Source organism: Epinephelus moara, chromosome 20, assembly GCF_006386435.1.
Source record: "Epinephelus moara isolate mb chromosome 20, YSFRI_EMoa_1.0, whole genome shotgun sequence".
Classification (NCBI taxonomy): Eukaryota; Metazoa; Chordata; class Actinopteri; order Perciformes; family Serranidae; genus Epinephelus; species Epinephelus moara.
In genome coordinates, this window is record NC_065525.1 from 34,363,387 (window position 1) to 34,369,695 (window position 6,309).

Consider the following 6,309-nt stretch of genomic DNA (forward strand, 5'->3'; position numbering starts at 1 on the left):
GAAAGCTTACGACTACGTCTGATTGGGAGTCTTGTGGGGGGTACTGCAGCAATTACATGGTACTAGGGGTCGTTGCTTCGAGCTATCCGGTCTTAACCAAAGTGTGAGCTGTATCCGCATACTTGACGCAAAGTCAAACATGTTTTAGGTGGGTGTTGGCGTTGGGTGTATTCATGGACAGGGTCCTAAGGCGCAGCAGGGGGCTGGAAGGAGTCCGCTTTGGGGACCTTAGAATTGCATCTCTGCTCTTTGCAGATGATGTGGTCATGTTGGTGTCATCACAGTGTGACCTCCAGCATGCACTGGGGCGTGTTGAAGTCGAGCCTGAAGCGGTCAGGTTGAGAGTCAGGATTTCCAAGTCTGAGGTCATGGTTCTCTGCCGGAAACAGGTGGATTGCCCTCTCCAGGTTGGGAGTGAGTTACTGCCCCAAGCAAAGGAGTTCAAGTATCTCCAGGGCTTGTTCACGAGTGAGGGTAGAATGGAGCTTGAGATCAACAGGTGGTTTGAAGCGGTGTCAGCAGTGATGAAGGTGCTGGCTGCAGAGCCAGTAGGCAAAGCTCTTGATTTACTGCTCTAACTACGTCCCAACCCTCACCTATGGTCATGAGCTCTGGGTAGTGACAGAAAGAATGAGATCGTGATTAAAGGGCCGAAATGAGTTTCCTCCATGGGGTGGCTGGGCTCAGACTTAGAGATAGGGTGAGGAGCTCGGACATCCGGGGGGAGTTCAGAGTAGAGCCATTGCTCCTTTGCATCGAAAGGGGTCAGTTGAGAATGTAAGGGCGTCTGATCAAGATGACACCTGGGCGCCTCCCATGAAAGGTTGTGTCGGCATGTCCAACTGCATTCCTCTGACCTGGGAACGCCTCAGGATCCCCCAGGAAGAGCAGAAAAGCATCCCTGTGGAAAGGGACGTCTGGAGCACTTTGCTCAGCCTGCTGCCCCTGTGACCCGGCCCTGGATAAGCAGATAAAAGTAGATGGATGAAGGGAGCTTTTTTCAATTTTTGCCTCAAGACAAAAAAATCTAATGCTTCTTTTTGACTCAAAACACAGAATATGATCGGATATATTTATGCTTATAAAGACATAAAGTTTAGACAGAAAACTTAAATCAGAATCAAAACTTTGTCCTGCACAGACGAACCTCTGGACACGTTTCATGTTTCTAGTATTCTTCAGATGGAGCGCCTTCGTGACTCTGCTCCGTCACTTAAGCACCACATGTGGAACATAACTGCAAGACGTCTTTCAAAGTGGCAGCTCCTTATGTAACCATCATTTTTCCTTCTTTTGGTTTTTAAATTGTCAGTCTAGCCTGATTATGGGATTTGGTCTTGGCGCTCTGTGTCGATGGAAATAAAAAGAACTAATCCAAAAAAAGGCGAAACTTTAAAGCTGAGGTGTCTGTTTCTAAGAGGTTTTCAGTCCCTTAAATCCGTCCTGTGGAAACTATTTTTGATCCAACAACCACACTTATATATTAAGTTGTAAAATGCTGAATGAATTATAAAATGTCTGCACACATGCGTACTGTACATACTCTGTTCGTCTGAGCAAAGGTGTGTGATGATTGTCAACTTCCTCTTAAAATCAGAAAGAACTAGTGTATTATTTAAATTTAGCTGCTTTTCAACAAGTTTGTGGAGATAAACAAACACATTTACAGAATCTGTGAAAATATGTATATCTTTTATTCATTTATCAATTAATTGATAATTAATTAATTTGATTTAATATTTTTCTATCGTTTTTCCTCATTTTTATTGCTGATTATTCATCATTTTCTTTTCCCCCCACTTTTTTGCATTTAGAAGTGGAGCTCGTTGTATGCAGGTGGTGATTACATACAACACGACCAATACACAAACAAACAGCATCATTCCATCATCACAAAAACAGAAACAAACAAACAAAAAACAGCAGAAAACTAAACAATCTACCTCCCACAACAAAATATGTATATATGTAAATTATGAATATTCTTGGTTTGCGATGATAAAGATCTCTAATTTGGGATCTTGTAGCCACATATAATGCACCAACTTCTGGATAATGTACTACTGTCTTGGCAAAATATAATACATTAAAATGGCCATTTGCGTAAGTAATATTTCACTTAATTAGTCTGAAAGGTACAGTTCTCATTGATCAACAAAAAACTTAAAAATGAGTCAGCTAGTAAAAAAAAGAAAGCAAATTTCATCTTTGGCCAGATGTTGAAAAGGCAGCCTAATTCTTATTACAGTAATGTACATGCTGTAGTGGTAGGAAGCGCACTTTAATAAAACTTAATATAAGTTAATACAAGCTAAATCGCTTTTAGTGACCTGTTTATATTACAATGTACAGGTTGTAACAATGAAACATAATAAAAATTGATCAAAAATGTCACAACACCAACTGTTATCATTAGTCAGTAATACAAGATAATATGTGTTTATGAAGAAAATAATTACTTTACTAATTTATTATTAGTTTATTAGTAATGCTATGATGTCATCTATAACGTTAACAGGTTTAATAACATTTTGAAACCATTTTGAGAGAGACATTTTATTAGCCTACAGCAAAGCTGAGCTTCACTTTCTCACAGTTTACAGCAGGGGTGTCAAACTCACTGTAGTTCATGGGCCACATGCAGCCCAGTTTGATCTCAGATGGGCCGGACCAATAAAACAATAACCTATAAGTAACATTAGCGCCAATATTTTCCCTTTTTTGTGGAAAGAATTACTAATATATTCTGTAGACATTCATCCTTTTACAAAGGAGATGAACAGCCTGAGATGTCTTAAGAAAAATAAGTGCAGTTTCAACAGTATGTCTCAGTTTTTCCACATTCAGTCAGTCGACTTCTCACTGTCAGTACATATACATTTATCCACACATTTCCTGATAGAGATTCTTTTGAACTGAAGCTGCTGATTGAGAATATTTTGCACAATGTTCAGTATCTTTAAACAGCAAGTATTCATTGTTATATCAGAGAACTGTATTCTGCTCAGGGTGGAAAAGCCTCTGCAGCAGAAATTTAAATGAAGTAGGCACTGCATTCTTTAACATGCTCCTGAAACCTGGCACCTCTTAGTCCAGTCATCTAGTGGGCCGGATTGGACCCTTTGGCAGGCCGGTTCTGGCCCATGGGCCATCCCCTTCCTGGTTGGTACACGTTAATTTGACTGACACTTTGCAGGTGAAGACCAGTGGGACCCCTGACACTTTGGGCCCCAGGGCCTGTGCCTGATCGGCCCTTCCAATATTACATCCATACACCTCAGCTGTACTTTTCCTACAGCACTACATTTCTAACTAACGATGCAAAAGCAATTCCAAATCTCAGCAGAGCGAAAAACATCTAAATGATCCCTGATTCCACTTTACATAACAACACAGACTTATACATAATTAATACAAAACAACACATACATAATAAATACATAAACTCTTGTTAGAGCCTGAGGGCAGAATCAACAACAAACATCCAGATGATTCATCATCGCTTCAACATACCATCTCTTTGATCCATGTTTGTTGGTTTGAGGCTAATTTAATGAAAATCTTTACTGTAATACGTCGCACTTATTTAGTCAACAATGCAGAATAAAGAGTAAAGGCAGAAAACCTACAACCTCAGTCCTTTGAAGGCAGCTGGACATTTACTGCAAACTCAAATGATCACATTTTACACAATAATACATAATTAATACAATATAATGCAATGTGAATGTAATAAATACACACTTCCCTGTTAAAGGAAACATCTGAATGACTCATTATTTGTCTATAAAGATACTCTTTGATCTCTGTTTGTGGTTCAGGGTCAGTTTTGGGCCGAATTACTGAAAGTTTTAATATCTCACAGTTATTTAGTCAACAGTGCAGAAGGAAACAGAGTCGGCGTAACAGGGTTGATTATACAGCAGTAATATGTGTTTCAAAGTCAAATGTACATTTGTAATATTAAGTATTATACTTACACAAAATTTGTTTCAGTTGTTATTACCTGACATGCTTAGGCCTCCATAGTCAATATGTGGAATGTTTGATACTCAATTTCTGTACCTCTACGTTCACCTTTGGGGGTACCCTACCTATCCACCGTATTCCTGCGGGCACTACTGTAGAAATGATTATGGGTGCAATTTCCAGTGAGATAGTGGAAGTAGCAGTAAGCTAGTTCGTCCCATAGACTGTCTGTGGTTAGTCCCAGTGGCTACTCTTCGTGGCTAACCGCCAAAGCTGGTTCTTTTCAAAAGTAATTTGCCTTCAGTTTAGCAAATATTTATTTTTTAACAAATATTTAACTAATGTTAACTTAGCATTTACTAAAATGTCTTTGCAGAGCTGTTGCACTGTTCGTGTCTGTAACAACTAACAACCAGCCTAAGCTAAATTTTTGTCTGTGTTGAACACGTAAGCAGAACAAAAATGGATTGTTCCTGTTGCCAAAGGTGCCATTGATATGAGAAATAAAACCACAAGAGTTTCACGAGACATAGCGAAAAAGTATTAAATCACAATTTGCAGAAGAGAATGACACCTAGACTGACAGGTCCGTCACTCAGCGTCAGTGCATGATATCCCTGTCTTTCCCCGTCTGACTTCATTCTCAACCTACATTAGAAAATAAACTCAGCAACACACCTTGAAATATTTATTTAGTCATTAGGGCTGAGAATGTGTTACTGATTTACTGTGCTTCCTCTATATCATATAAAAACAATAATGCCAAAAGTTATTTCTTTTACTCCTACTTTATATTACTATTACTGAAGTCTGCTGCTAAATTCAACTTCATGTTTCACTCGGAACAGTTTTTAATAAATCAGAAGTTAAAAAAAAAACATGTAAACTGCGTCATTAACGCAGACGAGCGGATGATTAGCTGGGAAACATCACATTTATTCACTTTACACGGAGCTACAGTCAATACTGAATTATGTGAAATGTTTGCCAAATGTGTTAGAATCTCTTAAGTCATCAGAAATCATCTTTAGAAGGAGCAGATGTTTACCTTAAGCTAGCTTGGGCCATGTTAAAGTTAACAACATTCAAACGGAGCAAGGCAAGCTAACTGCTAGCTCGCTTGGTTGCTTTGAGATGGCTGTCAGAGATGGCAGAGGTATGATCACATAATCCCGTTTGAGCTATAACAGGTAGTGTGTTCCACGTTTTATTTCCCAGTTGCTCTTGGGAAGAAGAACAGAGTACTGTAAACAAACTGTTAGCATTGGAAATCACCAGCTTCGGTTCAACACCGGACGTTGCACCCATAATTCACGCAAGGTATCATGGGGGCTAGGAATAAGGTGGATAAAGTTGTGTCTCCTGCCTTACCTCGCCCCTTTTGCTGTTGTACTCCAGGGGAGAGGTAAGCGACATTGCTCTCGTAGTAATTTCTGTGTTTTAGCGCTGTTAAGCTGTTTATAAGTTCATTTTTCATCCTAAACTTAGTGTAAAATATGCTAACATATTCCTGTGTCACTTCATTTGTGTAGGGGCTCGAGTTATATGGTCGTTCATGATGGAGGACATAGTTTTTAACTCTTGCTGTCAGGTATGTTTTCTGTGCTTTATTGTACTGAATTGAATGTTACATGGCTCATACCCTTTTGTGGTTGTGCTCCATGGGAGAAGGGCTCGAGTTTATACGGAGTCCCACAGGGCGGCGTTCTGTCTGCTTTTCTTTTTAATGTGTACATGGATGACTTGTCCCAACAGTTAAATTCATGTAAGACAGGGTGTATGGTTAGCAATATTTTAATAAATCATCTTGTATGCAGATGATTTGGTAATCTTCTGTCCATATAGTGCTGGCCTACAACAGCTGTTGAAGAGATGCTCTAACTATGGTGCAGATTTTGACATCAAATATAATGCAACAGCAACATTATGATTGTTAGAGGTACGGAAGACAGATAATTAGTATTTCCTGAATTCTTCTTATCTGGCGTTGCTCTTAAAGTGTGTATTCAGATTAAATATCTTGGTCATTATATTGTCAATGATTTATCTAATATGCTTGGTCGCAAATTTAGCACGTAATCAGTTCGTGTGAAGATCTTTTTAGAGCATTTTGCTACCCACCTGTGGCACTCCTACAGGAAGAGCAATATGTAAAGACTTAATGTGACCTATAATGATGGCATGAGACTGCTCCTTAAAGGGCCAGTGTGTAATATTTGACATGGTTTATTGTCAATCTGAATCTGAATCTGAATATTCTACCCATTAATATGTTTATACAAGTGTATAATCGCTATAAAATAAAATTCGTTTGGTTTTCGTAGCCTTATAATTATGCTT